Below are 20,177 nucleotides of genomic sequence, written 5' to 3'. Positions count from 1 at the left end.
CACCCTAAACGTTTATTAAATGTACAATTCCAAATGCTACAAGTTTACTGTTTTATCCCTTAGGACAACGCCTATATGTGCCAAATTTTTTATGTTCCAAATCAAGGTGTAAGCAGGTGTAATGTTCAACTGTGATTCGGTAATTGAACATGATGGTCAGGGGAAAGGGGACCCGTGGGACTGTCACCCCCCCCCACCCCACCTCCACCCCCGGACCTTGAAGTCAGCCAGAAAGAACTGATTTGGAGATGTGGACACTGGCGGCTCAGGTGAAGACCTAACACATGGTGACTCCCCGGTGACTATATACATGGACTCTGTGCTTGCTCTCTGTCACTCTCGCTGTAGCAAAGGTTAATTTCCTGAAACGCTGGATAGTCACCAGTGTGCAGTCATGAAGAGTATTGGGGGGGGGGGGGGGGGGGGGGGGGGGGCTGCTGAAGCAGCGGGAGAATCTTCACGGCGTTCGCTGGCTTCTGAAAGAGCAACATTTCCGATGCCCTTTCTGAGGCAGCGTGGGGCAGCCAACTCAGATTCACCAAACGCAACAATGTGAGGCTGGACAGTTCAGCGAGATGAGAGAACAGCAGAAGTGTTACCCGCTCTAATGTGACAAGGAACCCAGAAAAGGCTGTTATCCTTGTGTTGCGTCTGCCTTCCAAGCATCAAATTGTGGCTTCCGTACAACAACTAAAACTCATATTGTGTTTTTTTTGTTTTTTTGCCTATTGCAAAACCAACTTAATCGTACTTCATTTTGTTTTGGTGCGTAACGTTAAGAATTTGGCATTTGCATGACTAAATAAGGTTTGTGTGGAAAATACATAAGATTGGGATGAAATAAAAGCAGTTTGGCAGATTTGTCAAGCATAACATAAGATGCACATGCACACCAGTAAAGGTCTGATGTAATGCGTTTTTGAGAGCATTTTTTGAAAATTTTATTGTTTGTAGGGAATGATCATCCTTCTTAGGGCTCTCTACCCACTACCCAGACCCATATTCCATATGAACAAAGTAAAATGCTCAGCCTTAAAATGTGTTATTTTGTCACTGACGGTGTTTTTAAGAGTTTTCAGAAGATTAAAAAAGTACTCTTATCAGTGTAAAACGCACATGGTCAAAGTGGAATACCACGACTCCACCCGTGGCATGAGTCATCAGCCGCATGTCACTCTATCTGAGTGAAGACAACCAGAGAATCAAAGCTGCACCATAAGCATTATGTTCATCTCTTGCCCACCGTGTGAACCCCGCCCACTCACTTTCTGCACCGAGGCCCTGGTGGTGTTTGCCAATGTAAGGACGGTTGGAACAACGGTTTCCCGTGTTGCAGGGCATTGTTTCAGTTATTGGAAGGAATGCTTATTGTATGCGTGCATTAGTAGCTGTAAAAGATGGAAATTGCAACAGAAATGAGTCATATCTGTAGCTCCAGTTAGCTGCTGGCATGGTATCAATCAAATAGCCAGGCTGACTTGAAAGACTCAAAACAAATCAACACATAAACATCTCCAACACATTGTTGAGTGGCAGAGCAGGCATGGACCATGTTTGTTTTTATTTATGTCAAGCATCTGAATGTAGAGACATTTAAATTCTCTGTCGGTGTATATGGAGGGGGAGGAGGGGCAGGGAAGGTATTCAATTTCACCACAATGTGTACTATTCTTTGTGTTCAGCAACTTAAGCCATTTTCCCCCCATTAGGACACATTTGAAAATAGCGTGTTTACAGTTATACCATTGAGACAGCTGTAAATTGTGCGGTTTCTGAAACGGTAAGCTGAATATGGAATTTAACAGAAGATATTTGTTCAATAGATCAAAGCCGTGGACTTTCCCCCCTTACTTTTATGAATTAGATTAAATGTGAACAGAAAAGATTAACTTGTTTTTCTTGGCTGTGTGTACTCATTTGACCTTTTTTGATTGACATATTTCAGATGAGCCATTTGTCATATCCCAGCTGGCAGTCAATTTCAGATGGTTTCAGAATGATGGAAGTTCCCAGTGCAGCTGTCTGTGTTTTTAAAAAATATACTTTTATAGAAGACCCCATATGTGACAGTGTGTTCACAGGATGAACACGAGAGAGGGTAACTGCATCTCTCAATGAAGGTCAATCTGTTATTTATAGCTTTTGGGAGAGATGTCCCTCTTAGACAAATACAGCCCCCCCCCCCCCCCCAGTTTGCACTTAAGCATTCCGCAGCTACTCTCATCCTGAGTGACTTGCATGCAATAAGGTTAGATCAACACCAGTATAGATTTTTTTTTAAATTGACTGCAACACAATCAAAGCAAAGGACCATTGCCAAAAAAGGACTTCTGTTGTCATGCATACTGTCATAGTATTATACTTAAGAACTGAGATATAATATTTTCATTGAGGTATTTTTTATGATACAAGAGCTTGTGTTGATATTTCCTTTTATGTTGCCATGCACCAATCTCAGTGACTGCTATTGCAATGGCATTAATTTGCATGTATTGTTGCTCCATTATTGTGTGTAATACATACTTTGTCATATTGCACCATTTGTAATTCTCTCTCTCTCTCTCTCACACACACACACGAGTGTACGGCACAAGTACCCTTAATTCACCTGTCACTTGGAAAACTCTGGAAAAAAACAGAACTTTTGGTTTAAAATATTTATTACAATTAATGGATAAAGCATTCAAGCATGAGTTACTTGTACTTCTGCCACTTATAGTCATTGAAGTCAGGGCTCAAACTCAGGACTACTGGGACCAGCCTGCACTCCTGTCGGATTCCTTTACAAACGGAGCCACTTGGTAGCCCTGTAGTTATTTTGTATAATCTGCTAGGTTTTTTTTTTCTTCTTTCAACCCAATGGCTTGAATTACTGGTGGAAAATAATCATGTCCAAGAAAATGTACTTAAAAAAAATATTCTGGTTCACCAGAATGACAAAAGGCAAGAGGTCTCAGATGTAAGATATAAAAAATAATGTTTTAAGAGGTGGAATAAAATATCTTTCATGCTTAATTTGGCCATCAACAGTCTGTTCAGACAGTTTTCAAAGACAGTATCACTGCTTGTCAGCGTAATCTAAATATATTTGCAATTTGGTCATCAAAAGACTACATAATTAACGGCACTCAGCAGCTGTTAAGCCTTGAATAAAATCTTCTCTTTTTTTCAAATGTCAAACGTCAAGTTAAAAATAAAATTTCATGGTAAAGACAGTGATTGAGAGAGAGAGAGAGAGAGCATTTTGTGTAATACAAAAATATATAACTTTGATATTTATGGCCATAAATGGACATCCATTAATTAAAAGAGAGAAACGGTCTTCTGTATTTTAATTAATCTTCTTGCAATTTACTCAATTTCTTCTCAGTGTCTTCTCTTTAAAGCTCCTAACTAAGGAAATTGAATTTTCTTACTTAGCCCCATGGACTTGGAATAACATTCAAAGCTTTATTAAGGATTTGAGTTGCTGTGATTAAGTGTTTATTGTGACATTGTCACGTAGTAAGGAGTTTATTCAGGTATACATTGTTGTTTAATCATAATAATGTCTTTGCTGACACGTTGTGTCTAATTACATGTCAGATTCTCTAAACTGTATTGAGTTGAGTAGTGGGTTTGGGTATTACTGGAGCAGACTAATCAGACCCACCCAATAGTGCTGTAGCAAAGCTAGCTTCTGAACATAATCCAAACCCTATGTATTCCTAATCCTGAATTAAATTTTAGGCAAGAAAAAATGAAAAGAATTTCCAGTAAATGGGCGAGAAACAATTTTGTATTCAGTTTGGCACCATTCTCTGGGGGGCAGGATTGCATAACCCATGTCAGTCATCACATCTTATGTTTCAGTATCCAATAATTGGCTTGGCATAGGCCTAACTCTGCAAATTTGTGACTGTTTCCTCATTAATGCCTGCAACTTGAGCGCGTAAGTAGTACCATGCTTGAACCATCTTTTTGAAGACGAACCTCATTATGAACCAACAGTTAGACATGGAAGAGGCTGGGACTTGGACATGGAATGAGTCACGCAAGAACAAAGATTTCAGGTTCAGTCGTCGGAAGGAAGGAGTGCTAATTAATTGAAAAGTTTTCGCGTGCCCGTTGCTTTGTTTCATGCCCTACGCGTGAATGAAAATGTAGAAGCGGGAACAGAGGCACCGCTTTAATATCATGTGAAGATAACTTCTAATATGGTCTTCCAAGACTAAAACTTCAATCTTCTCCAATCAAACTTCTCCAGCATCGTTTGAGGGAATATCGTACTCAGGAGAGTCATCTATGAGGGAGAGCTGAGTACTCGTACGTATTGTATTTTATTTTTTCAAGCCATTTTTTGTTTGTTTGTTTTTTGTCTTCATTTTTGACCATCAGTTGCCTTTTGAAGAAAAGACCTTGTTGCAGCTCTCATTGGAGCTGAGCATGCGGCTGAATAAGAAATTGTGAGAAATTAAAATCCCGCCCCCCAGCAGTTTAATCACAATCTGCTGAGTCCAAACAAACAAACATAAATGAAAGTTTTTCTGGTTGAGCCGAAGATTAAGCTTGTTTGCCTTTTGAAACTACAGTTGTCACTTGAGTGCATGGAAAGTGGAATCCACAGATTTTGCAGTAATCCTGTCAGTCCTGTAATCCTTACAATCCTGTAATTTTTTTGTGAGGATTATTCAAACTCAGCTGTCTCATCTCAGAGCTTGTCTTATCCATTTTTTATGTGCTATGCTATGTTTTTGTGGACACTGCAAAAATTAACAGTTTGAATGAAATGACAAAACACATATATTGTGTGTGTGTGAGAGGGAGAGAGAGAGAGAGAGAGCGCGAGAGCAAGAGAGTGAGAGTGTTCTACCAGGAAAATGACAGGCACAAGACAGAACAAGGGAGGACGTAACTGTATTCCCCATAAATATTGAAATGCATTTACTATATAAGAATACTGTATAGTTTCCTGTATTGGTTATCAGTATGACTGTATCTACTCCATAGTGAAGATTAAATAAATCAATCACTGTGTAATGTACTGCCAAAGGCCAGTTTCATCAAATGTAAAAAGTGTTATGCTTTATAATTACTCTGTGCGAGCCATGGCTTCAATGAATAATTAATGGCTCTTTTTACAAAGACACTGGTGACTGCCTTTGAGTTAACATCTTCTGTTCAGTGGTTAAAAGCATTCACACTGATTAGTTGTCAGGGGAAGCATATCTGGAAAGCCCTCTTGCCCTGTGTGGAAGCAATGCAGCTCACCACGCCCATCAAAAAAAAGGAAAGGGAAAAACAAGTTAATGAAAAGGATTTGGCCGTTCCTCATTTGTAGGGTTTCTGTTCCGTTCGGCTGTGCGTTCTCGCTGTGAAAGTACACCGATCTCATACCGTTTGCCTGCTGTGAAGCTGACTGTCAGTTGCTGTTACAACCCAGCAAGGACAGTCTCGGACAAAGCTGTGCTCGGACTGTCTCAACCATGCCAGAGTTTGCACAATCGACAATCAAGTCAACTCCCAATAACTGACCCGAGTTGTTGACATTTTATGAATCTAACCAGAATGTGTGCACATTAGTAATATCGGTGGGATTAAGATGGGATCGGTTTTAATACAAAGGAGAAGTCTGTGTACAGAATAGTTGAAGTAGTTAAAATGTATGTGGACTTATCCTGCATTCTTTTTTATCTGTCTTTCGCTCCCAAATAAATTGGGGATTTATTTAGTTTTTAAAAAAACATTTTTTAGATAAATTGGCAGGCTGAATTGGGCTTTTTGTCAAGCCTTTGTGATGCCTAAACCAATTTGTGCATGTATTTTTCTTTTTCTGACAATTTGTTATTTCTTTTTTTGTGTTAATGTTAAAGGGATTTAATGAAGAATTGGCACCACTAACCTGGATACACAATTATCAAAACACAATTCGTTTGATTCTGATTAAGTCTGATTGAGCTGTTTGTTCTTCATTTCCAGGTGATTTCTATCTGTCCAGACATGACTATTTCATGTACTCTCAAAAAGTTCAGAGAAAGAAGAGATGGAAACAAAACAGGTGAAAACAGAAACATGTTCATGTACGGGGGAGACACAAAGAGCTAATATCAATTTTGAAAGATAATAATGAAAATTGATGTTGAGCTCTTCCCCTAAAGAAAAAAAAAATAATTCATGAATTTATGGACTCCTACTCATACTCAAGCATGTACAATATGTGGAGGGGTAGTGTGGTTAGGGCACCATCTGCAGGCTGAGTAGGAGTGATTTAGCTGGCCTACAACCACACCTGTTTGCAATTATGATTGATCGGTAATTGTTTATATGTACTGCCTGCAGTGAGACCGGGGCGCTGGAACGAGAGACACACATGGGAGCTTACCTTCCTTACGGTACTGTAACAAGTTCTGCAGTCCTTCTCCCCACAAACCACACAATCTGTAGTTCTAGGACGCACACAGGTTTTATTGTGCACTAGTTACACAAACACGGGTACCCAAACGAAACAAAACACATGCGGGAAGGTAAGGGGATTAAACAGGGATTAAGTTGCTCCCGCGTGCATTTCTCTTTCTAGTGCCCGATCTCACTGCAGGCAGAGCATATAAACAATTACCGATCATAGATATGGTCATTAAATTATGTGAATTATTTGGTGATTAAATTAAAAATATATTTGTATGATCATAAACATCTTGTATGGTAATGACATTTATAATCTTAAACCTTAGTGTAAATCTACAGTACCAAGATATGATGGGTGTCCCCCCTCAAACATTTCAGTCTCAAGCAAAAAATTGGATTTTGAAAGTGTCCTTTGAATGTTGGCTATTGGCCTGGTTCACACTGTTGGAGGCAGTCATCAAATTAAAATGCATCACATTGTGCAGATAATGTATTCAGAACATTTTCATGTCACACCATGTCAGTGGCATTGGTCATCACTTGTCTCAATGACCTTGCATGTCTTCTGAAACGTAAATGATAGTTCCTCATTTAATGGAGTGGCAAAGGGCTAAATGTCACCTCTATCTAAGGCAACAACAAAATGAACCTGTTTTGTTTCAGTAGTCTTTTATCCACTTCAGCATCTTTGTGATGGCTGAAGTGGATAAAATGCCTAGTTCAAGTTTCTAAGAACCTTTTTGTTAAATCAAACTTCAGGTAAAAACAAATTCACTTGCATATAGCCAAAAACAGACTTTGGCAATATCTGCCAAAATATCTATTGAAATCTCCCGCTGTTTATTGGAAACTTGATGCATACACTTAAGAAGTCCGTGTTACATTTTGCCACATGTTACATTTGGCCCCACTCTCCCCAACCATACATTTTTTTTGGTAACACCTGGTGATTGAAAAGCCACTTAAAATTGTTACTTTCATTCTGGCTACAACCCTTCATGCAGCCTTTCATGCTTGAAGGGTCTGTCTCCCAAAGGACTTCTGGCTAAAAGTAATTATAGTCCGTTTTTGTAATTACATAATTCCGAAATGAGCTATCTGCCGAACTGATAACTTAATGGGTCCCTTCAATAACATCTTTGAGTTACAGGTGCGGAGAGAGGCCTTCAAACTGCAGCGCTGGCTGCTAATGACAACCAATTAGAACAGGATATGACAAGAATGTCTCTCTGAAACTTGCTCCCGTCATTCAGGACTACAAACATCTGGGCTTACTGAGCATCAGAGAGAAAAGAACTAAAGAGAGCACCATGATTCAGAGTCTGTAGGGATCACAGGAAACCTCAGCTCCATGCTTAGGCCAGGTCACAGTCTAGCTGCTGGATTTCATTCCCCTCCTCTCTCCTTCGCATTGTTATGAAATGTTCGGTTGCCGTTCCGTTTAAAATTTATACTGCTAGTTCCGCGATAGGGGATGAATAACGTAACCGCGAAAATAACGTTATTTACCTTAGATAAACATTGGATCATGTGGCCCCCCCTCGTGGCCGTGTGCCCCCCCCCCCCCCCCCCCCCCAGCAGTTGTGACCCTAAACAACCTCATAGACCGTTTATGCCACGGGCCAGCCCTGATGTGCGCGCACAGTGGCCATTACTCGATACCATTGTAAATTAGGATTCTTCCTCAATGGTTTCTCGAGATGAAATAATCGACTCATTCATTCATTGTGTCAATTCATTGGGGGTGTTGGAGGAGGTATCCTGTCTACATAGATCAGGTTCAACTCAGGGAGGAACACTCTAAATTGAAGACAGTCTCTCAGATAAATATGGCGATTTGTCCACGTGCAGCACACACACACACATGACCGTAATATGATTCCAAAACCTGTGAATTCGCTGCTAGGCTAATTGCCTGTATTACAAAGATTAATTTATGATGGAGCTCAAAAGAAATGCCCCTTGATATTTTTGTCATAGTGGTGTATTTTTGTTGCTGGTTTAGCGGTGTGTTATTTACCTTCTGAAATATTTTCACAGTACACAGATATTAAGACAAATGACTGATGACGATCCAGCTGGAACAGTTCAGTATCCAGAAATAAACCACGTTTAGCAGCCTATGTTTTTAATATTGTTAATAATGCTTTGGGAATTAGATGGAAACTAAAGTCAATTACTATACATGCCACCGATCTGTTCATCAACATTGCCCATATTCAAAATATGTTTGTCTGAAAAAGTTCTCAACAACTGAACTCCTTGAGCCAGCTGGCTGTCCGTTTACAATCCACTCTTCAAGAGAAAATCTCGGCAAAGCAGTCAACTGCATCGATGGGGAGAGATTATGCAAATTCCACTCTATTCCACAGGGAGGTGTGTGCTCCTGTCTGAATCAGGATCACAGATTTTGGCCATGCCTTATCAAGGGGCTTGTGCCCTGTTGACGCTTTCGAAATGCAAACAGCAGCTGCCTCTGGACTCCACTTAATCAGTTAACCTTCTGCGCATTTTCCGAGAGGCATTAAACACAAAACAATGGGCTCATCTCAAGTTCTTTCCTTTTCTATGCCTGCTTTGTCCAGCTATTTCCAGATAATGGATTGGATTTATTCAACGTTTGTCATTAGTCATAAATGATTAAATATGCAACAAAAGGTTTGGCAAGTTTAGTGATCACCAAAATTAACTTGCAAAACTGTGTTAGGTAAAATTCTACAAGATAATTTGCTTGTAAATTAAAATTTGAAGCAAATGTTTGGCATCATGATATAGATATAATACATTGTTCAAGTGTGAACACAATTTATACACTGTACGAACATAAAGAGTGATTGAAATATACTACATGTGGTGCGTAATATTTAGATGCTGCATGTTACATTTCTTTGCACCAGTTGGGCAATGCCACTGGGACTGTCATCCAGAAACAGCCCTGGCACAGCCCAGACATGAAGCTAAGCCCTGGGGCCCATCCATGCAGTACAACAGTGCCTAAACGTGATGAGCCACCCAGCAGCTCCAGTTTATGCCCCCTTTTTAAATATACTATCCATGTATGTGGATCTTTATTTCACACTAACATTCTTTTTCCAGGAATACTGCAACACCCGCCCAAACCCCCCTGCCCCATTGTCCAGATCCCTTAAAGAAGACATATAAAAATAGACACTAAAGGTCAGTGTTGTATCTATTTTATGTAAAGCTAGCATTTTGGTATGCAGGTCCAACATTCCCAGGTCAGTATGTTTAGAATATTGAACCCCCTAAGAATCACCTCCTCTTGAGAGTGCATCCTACTTAAAACTTGACTGACCAACATCAGATGGGCTGGTGTTGCGGATTCAGAGAACAAAAAAATGGGCACACAAAAAGCAGATCTGGCCGTAAACAATACTTTGAATGTCTGAAAAAACGGACAGGAGTAACTGATTTGGTGGCAGTGCAACCTAGATAATGAAACAGGCAGGAGGATGGACTCAGGAAGAGGCCCTGTTCTTATAATTAACTCTTCCCCATTAACGGTACTGCTGTAATTTCTTCTAGGCTCTTAGGGTGGTATTCATTTTTTTATCCACTTTCAAGTAAATTACAGATGGGGCTTTTACACACTGTCCTGTTGAAATGCATGCATAATTAATGTCACGGCATCTAAAAGGGGTACACATAAATATGTCTTGTACGATTTTAAGTGGGTGGACAGGAGTACGATTAGGAATCGAGGACGACCAATTAATCCGGCGAAAATAATTCCTCTTGACAAGGCGCAGGATCGGCTCCGCGAACAACAGAAAGATAGCGCTGAGAGAAAATTGTTGATTGCGCCGTGATATGATTAACAATGGAAGGAGGAAGGAGCTAAACGCAGCGCGTCCCAAAGGGGTAGACAGCTGCGCTATGCCGCGTCCTTTTCACGGTTCTGAATCGCGCGTTGGGTTGTCAGCGCGTCGTGCGCATAATCCCGCCCACGCGCTAGCGCCGAGCCACGGTGGTCGCTTCTAGTATTTCGTAAGGGATGAGGCAGGCATGAGAGGACCGCTTCTTTTTGTGTGTGTCTCTTTGAGGTATTTTTTTTTATGGCGTACAACAACGTGAGTGAGAATGAGCTATTTCTGTTTTAATCCCCATTGTCTTGGTCACATACATAACTTCCATGTTGTGTTTACGTATTGTGACAATCACTGATAATAGCCGTTCTCCTGTGCCAGCTGATGTTGATCAATCCTAGCGCGTTTATTTTTTGAAAGGCTATATTTCCAAATGACAACTGTAAACCAATTGAAAGGTTTCAAAGTTACCATAACTGCTCATTTCACTCTGAATGGATGGTACTGACTCCTGGTAAGAACCATAGATCAATACAAGACACTGCAGATAATTGTTAAGCTTGAGTCATAAATCGGTACGCAACAGGGATTCAGAGATACTTTTAACCCTGTCTTCGTCACACCATGCAGAGATTATATAGGACTTGAACAGGCCTACTTTTACGTAAAATGTCCCCAATTTTACAGGTGCTATGTGCTGTGAAGCTGTGCATGTGCTTCTTGATCCTGGTGTGTGAAATGCTCTTCATGTGCAGGTGATGAAGGTGTACCTGGAGAGGCACTACCAGAAAAAGCTTGAGTAAAGACGATGAATGAACTGGTAGACCAATTTAATCTCGAAGGTTTGCTACATTTAGGTCAACAGTATCAGGAAAACTATTGTTTTTGGTAAAGTGGTGTCTGCATATCCAAACAAATTAAAGTTAGAAATATCAAAGGACACCAGGCAATTTGTTATTTAGGGACTTTAAGAAAGAAAATGAAATTATTTTTTTTCTCTGCATTTCTAAATTAGCATATCCATTCACAATTGAGTACATTAAATTCCTGTGTGCATTCCGTGGTACGTAAGCTATTTAAAGTAGGCTTTCAAAAAATGATAACCTTAGAATAAAAAGCTTATGTGTTTCCAAAAACGAGAAGCAAACTTTGCAGTGATTTTGGTTAAATCCTATAAACTTAGCTTTTCTAAAGGCATATAAATATATTAAATTGATAACATAGAGCACCATGACACATGGATTGCAGGATGGCTTTGTTCTAATTTTGGAGCCTAGAGTAGCCTATCTCTACGTATCAACAGATCTGCCATAACAAATTAAAATTGGACACTAACTATATCTGCTGAACATTTGCTGAATCCTTTAAGCAGCCTCATGCACAACTATATTATTCGCCATCCTGTCTCAGGGTTCACAGCTGGAGTCCACACAAGCAATGTCATTTTAATCTCTATGGAAAAATTAGTCTTTTGTTTTCCTCGGCGTTTCCTCTCATGCCACAGTAATCTCAGTATGCAGTAAATTCACGTCTGCATTCATCTGTGCTGCGCATATTCACTCACTCGCTACCCTCACACACACACACGCTAATGCTGGAAACAGCCGATTTAAAACAGTAGAATTGGTAAAACCTTAACATGCATGTGTAGTGTTGGAAGTGCAGTAGACATTCATGGCAATCTGCATTGGCAGTGTTTGAGGGCTTGGTATCAGTCTCCAATGGTTTCTCCAAATGAAGCACATCCATTTTTAAGATGATGTAGCTGGAACGAGTGACTCATATATGTGAAGTACACAAGGGATCGTTTTTATTGCTGATTTCAAACAATATACAGTATCTCCCATACCCATGAGCGCTTCCATTTTTAAGATGATATAGCTGGAATGAGTGACTCATATATGTGAAGTACACAAGGGATCGTTTTTATTGTTGATTTCGAACAATATACGGTATCTCCCATTCGCTAAGACGCTGGCTTCTTTACCATCTCAATCCACTCGCCGTTAGTAGTACAGCTCCTAATTATTCCTGCATTAAAAGAGGGAATGGGGCTTCTGTAGGAAGACCTTCTCTTGTTCATAATTTAGAAAACATTTTTTTTACTATTATTGTGTCTGTAGTGAAGTCATTTTTTTTTTACCATACTGCTTCTGTAAGTTTTCAAGTGGCTGGCATCAATGGCATTGAGTGAATGGCGGGGGTGCTCTGACGACAGTAGGCATCGCCGTGTGTTACTTGATGTCCAATCTCTTTGATAAATGGGCTCCGTGTTGGGACCAAGCTTGTCTAATTAGCAGAGAAGCCCAATGCTTCCTCATTGACAATGCCATAAGCAAAATGGCTTATTGATGTTTCTGCCACCTGCAGTCACAAATACACTTTATTAATAAAACATGCACCACCATTCCGGAGACGTGTGCCAAACGAGTGATAAATCTATCAACGGAACGGCCAACTGAAAGAAAACAAGCTGAACGTGAAAACTCTAGTGTAGTGCCTCTTATTGGACTTTAAGGAAGTTTTTGTCCTGGCCCTATTCAAATTCCAGCTAATTTGTAGCTTCATTAAGAAACTGTTTTCCACTGTTGTGAAATCTACTTTCAGGTGTAAAGCAAGTCCACTTACCTATAAAGTGGTTAACTAGTTCATCCCATCCCACAAACCTCTGTTTCATTGTTTGCATATGCACATTTCATGCTTAATTGTGTAAAAAAATATAGGTACATGACTGCCTAGCTAACCACATGTACAAAAGCAGTTTATGAAATTTGGCGTTATGTATGGTTTTATAACTCACAATTGCTTGTCACTCCTTTGGGAATGAAATAATACACAGCAAAATACTCAGCAATTAATTCGGCTCAAACGGAATTGATTTTACACTGAAAATCTGCTGTGTAGTCCAAGGGCCAGGAGTTCAGATATGCAAGTGGATCATCGACTGTTTCCTAGTGCCCATGGTGTGGTTCCTAGCAGCCCATTTTCCCTATGTACCTCCTCTGATGACACTCACTTCCGTAGCCCCACCACACCTGTGGGACAGATCACCAGATTAGCCCCTCATGTCTCCATGTCACACACTATGTGCCTCTGAGAAGCCCTCTAGAGATGTCTGAATACATTTTGTCACACAAAATACTCAAATTTCAGTGAGTTACACCTCAGGCAGATCCTGTTTGGTGTAGCCATTCCTGACGTCAACTTTGTCAATCACTCAGAAACATATTTTTGACATCAAAAAGGGACATAAATGGAAGAAAAATCTTTTTTCAGACTTTGGTGGTGTCACGACTAATCACACACAAACCAGTAACAAGACCATGACCTATTTAAAATTCATATACAGTAAGAGAATAGTGCATGCTGGGATAGGCTCCTGCCCCTCTGCTACCCTGACCAGGAGAAAGCTGGTTAGATAATGAATGGATGGATGCACCTCTTTCAAAGTTTGCAGTCTCCTTTGTTTTGTGATTTTAAAACTGAAACTACATAAACATGAATTCTTCAAGTGAAAGTTCCCTATGAACATTTTATTTTTTTAAAATGCAACATTTCCCAGAGGAAGCCACCATGCCACCTTCACTCAAATGATTCATTCCGTGTTCGTCTGTTCTTACCCTAAAAAAAAAACCCTTTTTATGTCGTTGTACGTCAACGCTGTAGCCAAAAATCTCAGGCAATAATGCCTACATGCTGTGTGGATGCATATTCAGAAAGGAAGTCTGGTGTTCTGAAACACCGTATGTGTTCATCTGTTTTTCTTTAGTTTTATCGCAACATCACTTCTGTGCGTCAAACATGGTTCTCAAAGGACTTTCTCTTCTGTTTTCTGATAATACAGAGAAAATTTGGCAAAAACGGTTTCATGAATGAAAAAGAAACTCTGCTGCCTGACTCTTACAACGTACTGACAACATACTTGTTAGGTTCATGCAGTATGGCATCATGTAAGAGACTGAAAGAGACCAGTCATTTCTGTTACACACATTTTACAGGGCATAACTGCAGTCCACTGTGAACATTACAGCCATGTGTATGGCAGGGGTTCACAAAATGGCGTCCGGCAACGTCCAGGGGTCTGAAAAGGAGTCCTAGTGTATACTCAGGAAAATGGAAAATGTGTTGAACACACAGGTCTATGACGTTAGACATTGGATAAAGGATAATGAAGGCACTCAGCCCCCAGGATGGTTTTTTATGATAAGATTTGGAGCTCCAGATATGGGCATTGCAATCCTTGTTTCCTTTCTTTTGGCTGCGTGCATTCCGGAACAGTCCTGTAAAGTGCGTAACGGCTATGACATATGACAGTAAAGAGCCTAATGGTTATGACGTACAACAGTAAAATAAAGAGACTAACTGTTATGACATGTGACAAGAAGGAGCCTAATGGTTATGAGACGTTTAGGTAAAGTAGAGAGTTTAACAGTTAATGCAGGTTAAAAAGAAGAGAAAGTGATTAACTGTGAAAATGATTAACTGCAGTCCACTGTGAAGGCCTACAGGGGCCCAGCGTTGTGTCAGGATCTAGCGACCGCACAAACTACCCAACTGTGACTGCGCTGGAGGTGAAGGTGAGAAGTATGGACACCTCGGTAGGTGTGTGTGTGTGCGTGTACGTGTGCGTGCGTGCGCACATGCGTGCGTGTGTGTGTGTGTGCGCGTGTAACTCACAGGGCTGGTAAAGACAAGGTGAGCAGCCAGCCTTTAATGCTAAATGGTCTGATATCCGTGGAAGAAGCTACATGAATCATGATGCTTATGACTAACTTTTATTTTAACCATTAATTTATTACGGCCATTTTTGCCATACATTTTATGAAGCACTGTAGGAGACAGAGAGACAGGCAACTGAGTGTGCTATTTTACAAGACAATTACGTGGACAGCCCTTTCAATCACAGGGAAGAAGGAAGCAATTTCGCCTGTCCTGAGGTGTATTAATTCAAGGATATAAAATCTGGAAAATAAATGTTTTTAATAAAAAAAGCAGTCTTGCCAGTTAGATGTAAGTCCACTTAAAGTCCTTAAATTGGTTGCACAAAACGAGGTCCATACCATTATAGGAACCTTAGGGACCTTAAACCTAATTTAAATCTATCCACTACATTCTTCAAGCAGGTGTGTCTTCCATTTGTGTCTTCCATTGCAATGGATGATGTAGTTCCTTTTCAACCGTGTACTTATCATCATTCATGATTACATCAACTTGCTGAATATGATACATGCTTGATCATGTCTAGCTTCAAGCATAATATTTTCCACTTACGAGTACCAAAGGAATTAAACAGATTTTGCATATATGTTATAAAAGGATGTAGGAAGGGAGAGAGAAAGATTCCTTTTTGTTGCATGTATGTATGACCTTATACAAAAATACTCAGACAAAAAAAAGGTTATATTACAAATTAAAGAGCACAAGTAGACATGGAAGCCTGGGTATACATTAATGGAAATGTTTATTTCTTAGCTAGTCTAACTTAACTACACTGTTATATAGATAAATAAATTTGCCTACTATAACAGAATGTCATTATAAAAGTACCAGTGGTGATATTTAACAGTTTAAATATTTACATAAATATACAAAAAACATTTCAGAAAAGATTCTATTTTTAATATTTGTCAATACATGCCGATCAAGCCAAAAAGTACTTGCAACTCAAACTCACATCTCTTGAATCTTACACGTGATTCCTAAAAGCAGTTGACATATAAAACTGGACACTTAGTATTTCCATTCTGAAGTCTTCATAAAATGCTCTTCAGACTCATAATTTTTGTGTGTCACAAGCACTATTGATCAACTTATGTTCACTGTTTTATAAATGGAATGGACGTGACTATACATGATAAACTCCTTATGAATCCGTAATAGCAAAACAATTAATTAAAGCAGCTAATTGCATTAGATAAGATGTGTATTATAGGCATTTTGGAGAAATTAATCTTAGGATCAGCGTGTTATATTTATATTGATTCATTTTCAGCATGCTGTGTCCATAAATGTACTGTAGATCTTTGCCTAACTCCTGTGTGGGGGTCTTCTCCATGGTTGTCCAATTTTGACAAGATTTTGCAGAATACAAAATAATTCAGAAAACTTTTTAACCTCTGTTCGAAAGGCACAGTCCACTTTTTGGGACATTTGCTTTTTGGCTGCCTTAACCTTGGACAATATCTATGGGCTGCATGCTAACTGTGCTGCCACTATGAATGGCTACAGATGGCAGCAAAACTAGCTCTGCTAAGTGATGGAAATACAAGCGTTGGGGTTGCCAGGAATGCGTGTCACTGGCTATAAACTTGTGCTCCACTGCCACTCCCACTGCAGCCAATAGTACAGCATACCTGGCAGCCCCAAACTCATGCTTCAAGCACTTCAAGCTGTTTGTACTTTTACTCGTGAACTCCCATTATGCAAGTGTAAATAACTCAGCTTTTGGAGATGCTGGAAGGTGTACTTCCATCACTAATCAGCAAAGATAACGTTGCTTCCATCTGCAGTCATTCATGGAGGTAGCATAGTTAGCATGCAGCCCGTAGATATTGTGTAATATTTTTGTACAGGATGGACAGGGATGAAATTGGTTTCAATCTTATCATTCAAAACATAGCCAGAAAATTAATTTCCCAAAAAGTTACACTAACGCTTTAATACAAAAATGTACATTCATTTGACTTTTATTTACAATCTGCACCAAACTCATTCAGAAAAATTGTGCGCGTTTTACTCCACATCCATACAACCAGTTTCTCTTTCCATTCTTAGCAGTGAAAGAAAATACACTGATCAATCAACTTTGCCATTTGCAATCAACCCCACGTCTCCATAGAAATATGAATAAACATTCCGTGCCCTTGCATGTGTGGGACATCAGTCATCAATTAGAGCACGACAGCTCCCCCTCCCGCACTCCCACACAGCAAACTCACCTGTTAATTAAACAGCACAAAATGCAGGCCACAGGGTGCTAGCAACTCACACCTGATTTCAGTTTACAAAAATATGAAGTGGTAAAAAAAAGAGCCAACCTTATGCAAAGAACCAAATATAAAGAAAAATGTTTGCTAACAGTGACGCGTTTTGTTTGTAGGCTTCTTCAGGCTGAAGAAGTATAACCAGGACCAGGTCACTTACGGGAGCCATATAGGATAGGGAGTAGGGAAAAACCAATCACAGGTTTGTGTAAGTTTCCATAAGAGTTTGCATACTCTATTTTGAAAATACAGTCTTTCAAAAATACAAGGTTAGCACTATTTTTCTTGAGTATACATAAATATACTATTTGTCCTGCAGATGTGTTGATAGGAGCTTAGATCAAGAGGTGATATGAAAGTTGATACTGTAACTTTACATTCATTAACTAAGCACTTCTGTTCCCATCAATACAACAGAAAAATCTCACAGCTGTTTGTACAATATACCCAACTTTTGAGGTATGGACACAACACAGTATGTAGTATGGGCCACTAAAATAACTAATTGAAAGGCATCAGGGGCAGTGACACCAGAGGAATAGCCAGAGGAGGAACAAACTGCACCAGCACCAATGAATGTGAATCATTATCTGAAAGAGAAAACTGCCCAACATAACAAAATATAGTCCAAATTATGACAAACCGCCCAACACAGTAGCATAAAAAAATATCCCAATTGGGCAACACTACCTACGACCTTTCCTCTAATGGCTCCCTAAGGTCTTGTGTCAACCAATCAGAGCTCACAAATGAAAAGATAATTAACCAATAAAATTCATGCATGGCCGTATCACTTTACTACTAACATATGCTGCTTGGCTGTCGCGTAAGTGGTGCAAACATGTGCATACAATATTTTATTTTGTCAGTTTTAACTGTTCAGCTCTGTGTAATAAATTTACACCAGCTCTTTGGTTTGGCTAAAAATTGTGGGAAGCCCTCCGTTGCTTCATTAACTGCCTACTTGACAACGCTGCTTTAGCAAGTGCTAATGCTTCAAGGTCTTATTGAGCTATTACTATTCATACTGCAATAAAAAATATTACATGTACAGGTAACTAAATAATGCAAACAAATGGCTTTCTATCTTCCCCCTATCAAAATTAGAACTTTAAAATTTACTTTGCCCAACACATTTCATCTGTTTAATGCACAGTGATGCTTCTGTGTCCTCCTGGGGAAATGTTGATAATTCGATCCAAATGTTTGAATCCGGAAAGGTCATTGGTGTCTTTATTGCCTTATCCCACACGGTCAGGCTGTTCCTATTTGACAGGTGTGCCATGGCAATGCAGAGTTGCTCTTATACTTTCCAAAATTAATTTGATTTTTGTTAAAATGAGAAACAAGACGTCAGCGTGCAATTCTGGACCTACAGTACTGGGGAATAGCTGGACAGCTGGTTTATTTCTAGAGGTTCAAATTGATTAACTCTGTTCTGGTCTGGTCTTTTGGTGTGCTTGAATGTTATCTGTTATAAATATTAAACATGCTGATATAACACATGCTAATTTCCATTCCCTATTCATGGAAGCAAAGTGTCAAAGTGGGTTAATTACGACAGCAAGACAGTTCATTTTGAAAAAACTTTATTTATAACAACAAGAGCACCTGATAGCCGTAATAATGAACTCATAAATTCATGTAAAGGTGGTCAGATGGACATTATTAAGAGGACCTACATTTGTGCATTGTAGTTTGTTGCAATAGGTTTGATGGCCAACAACTGCTCAATTTTTGGCCAGCACATGCTAGTTATGTGCCCACCTCTTCAGAATGGCTCCTCTGACCCTCATGGCTGCAGTAAGCCTCTTTATTAGCTGCGACCGGCAGCTCTATCTCTGTCTGTTGATCGGTCGGTTGGTTGGTCGGTTGGTCCACAAAAGTGTCCCACCCCGTAGCAGCCACAGTTTTCGCCCCAGGAGGCTGAAATTTGACATGGAGGTTGGTCATGGCCGAAGGTAGAGCTGAACGATGGGCGTGGCCTATCACAAAAAGGCGCATAACTCCCGAATGGATTCACAGATTTGCACAAGATTTTGTGGAAAGGTTGGTCATGAGCCAAAGAAGCGGTCACGTGTTTGAGTGAGGGTGTGTGCATGGATGCATTCACATGGATGCATGTGCGTATGCGGTCGCAGCTATTGCGGATTCACGCTTGTTTTTGGATTTCCTTTGGGGGTAGTTATATTACATACAGAGAGGTGACAAATTAAAGGAAAAACCTGAAAAATAATGAGTAGAGATACATTGTAAATGGAGATGGTTCCATACAGGTGTACTGCATGATAGAATCAAGCAATTTACATCACCATGACCTGTGGCATGTATAAAAATGCTGAGCAGGCTCAGTTGACCTCAATATATATGTGTGTCATTGACTCAAATGACACACATATATAGTTAGTTACATTTATTTACAGTAGACTAACGGATGTTGGTTTTCCGATGAGGCCTTCTATGCCTTTTTGGTGATAGTATGGTGCAATGTAGTATTCCTGAGACAAACACTGATGTCTTCCGGTTTTGTAAGCTTTTTGTAATTGATTGTAAAATAATAGAGTACTTTTTAAATCACACGGTAATTTATTTCACCGTAACAGTTTGGTATAACAATACCTACTACCAGTAGCTCTATTATTTCAGTAGGTGTAATTGCTTGCTGGGCTTGGCTGTGCGCAAAAACATGCATTGAGGAGACTACAATCCAGTGCGCGAGACCCCAGATATTGAGACATTTAAGCTACATGAGAAAATTGCTGCTGCTCTCCAGCGTGCATTCGCTACCGTTTGAACTAATAGGATTTATTGAAAATATACGTCATAATACACTGGGGATGTTAACCATGCGCTGCTTGCGCAGATGCACGCATCGAGGAGCAGTGGACCTCGTCTATGCACCTGTTGTGAGTTTCGAGACGCAGAAGACTAAAATCCTGGTCAAGTCAACCCATAGAATTTCTTGTTCACGCTCAAGAATTAA

This window comes from Anguilla anguilla, chromosome 8 (assembly GCF_013347855.1).
Source record: "Anguilla anguilla isolate fAngAng1 chromosome 8, fAngAng1.pri, whole genome shotgun sequence".
Classification (NCBI taxonomy): Eukaryota; Metazoa; Chordata; class Actinopteri; order Anguilliformes; family Anguillidae; genus Anguilla; species Anguilla anguilla.
Note: the sequence above shows the minus strand (reverse complement) of the source record.